The sequence below is a fragment of the Stegastes partitus genome, unplaced genomic scaffold (assembly GCF_000690725.1).
Source record: "Stegastes partitus isolate 25-593 unplaced genomic scaffold, Stegastes_partitus-1.0.2 Scaffold74, whole genome shotgun sequence".
Classification (NCBI taxonomy): domain Eukaryota; kingdom Metazoa; phylum Chordata; class Actinopteri; family Pomacentridae; genus Stegastes; species Stegastes partitus.
Genome location: NW_007577805.1, coordinates 500,630 through 501,937, shown reverse-complemented (window position 1 = coordinate 501,937; position 1,308 = coordinate 500,630).

Here is a 1,308-nt window from a genome sequence, read left to right as displayed (position 1 = left end):
GACAATTTAGAATCACCAATTAACCTCAACATGTTTTTGGACTGTGTGGGAGGAAGCCGGAGAACACGGAGAGAACCCACGCTGCACGGGGAGAACATGCAAACTCCACGCAGAAAGATACCGGTGCCCCCACCGGGAAGCGAACCGGCAGTAACAAGGTTGTCGTTTCAACAGTGAAGTAACAGTGCTAACCAACTGCGCCACCTTGCAGCTGTAACATGAGATATTTACACATTTTTTAAAACTTAGTAGCCTACCAGGTAAAGTCATTGATCGTTATCTTCATCTTCCTCCTGAGCACTAAAACCACTTAAGTCGTGTTCTTCAGTGTCGGAATTGAACAGTCTCAGAATTACTCTTCGTCTCTCTTTCGTTGTCGTTTTCAATGTCACTATCGTCTCGAGGCAAATTCGTAAAACTCAAAAAAAATCCCTAAATTAGCTGCATCGTTGTTTAAGCTGCAATGCTCAAAGCGTGTGAAAAAGTAGCAGCTTATAGTCCGTAAATGCCGGTACTAAGTAAGCATTCATGGAAAACGGATGGTTTAATGCGAGCCTTTGATACAAGAAATGTTGGGTCAGTTTAGTCCCAAATAGTTTTAGCCTCGCTGCTTAGATCCTGGTACACCTGCTTGCAAGTGTAGTGTCTTGTTATGAAAGTTGAAAAGCTGCAATCTTCCCCTGAATTGCTCATCATGTGCAAGTTTTCAATTGTAGGGCCCGTCTCAGGACATGGCTTCATTGTCCCCTGTGACAGCCCCAGCACTGACTCTGAAAGGCAATCAGCAGCCCACTGAATTACACTCTGACAGCAGCTTGTCCCTGATTGCCCGATTGATCTAAGTGTAGTTGCTAAAGGTGCAGTGATTAAACCTTCTGTGCTGAAATGTCCCTCTGAAACCCCCGTCCAGGTTTTCAGCCCCCTGGAACAGAAAGTCACCGGCCCCTTTGTGAGCTCAGCACAAAGAGCAGACAGTGAAACTAATAAAGAGGGCCTTGTAAACAGAAGTCAAACAGCGGCGGTGGAAGGCACAGAGGCGACGTGTCGTACACGCTGTTTGGTGCAGTAAAATCCCTGTTAGCGCTGCTCTCCATGAAACAACCAGTTCAGCAGCAGAAGACCAAAAGCCCGAGGTGATAAAAGTCAAGCGTGCAGGTGACATTAACGCAGGTGACAAATCCCTCACTCATGGCTATGGGTGTTAATCAGGAGCAAAGAGAGCCTGAATGTGGCGCCTTCTCGGGGTTGCATGGATACAATAACAAAAGGCTCGGCGACGACTCCTTGGGGTTTAGGCCAAGATGATGA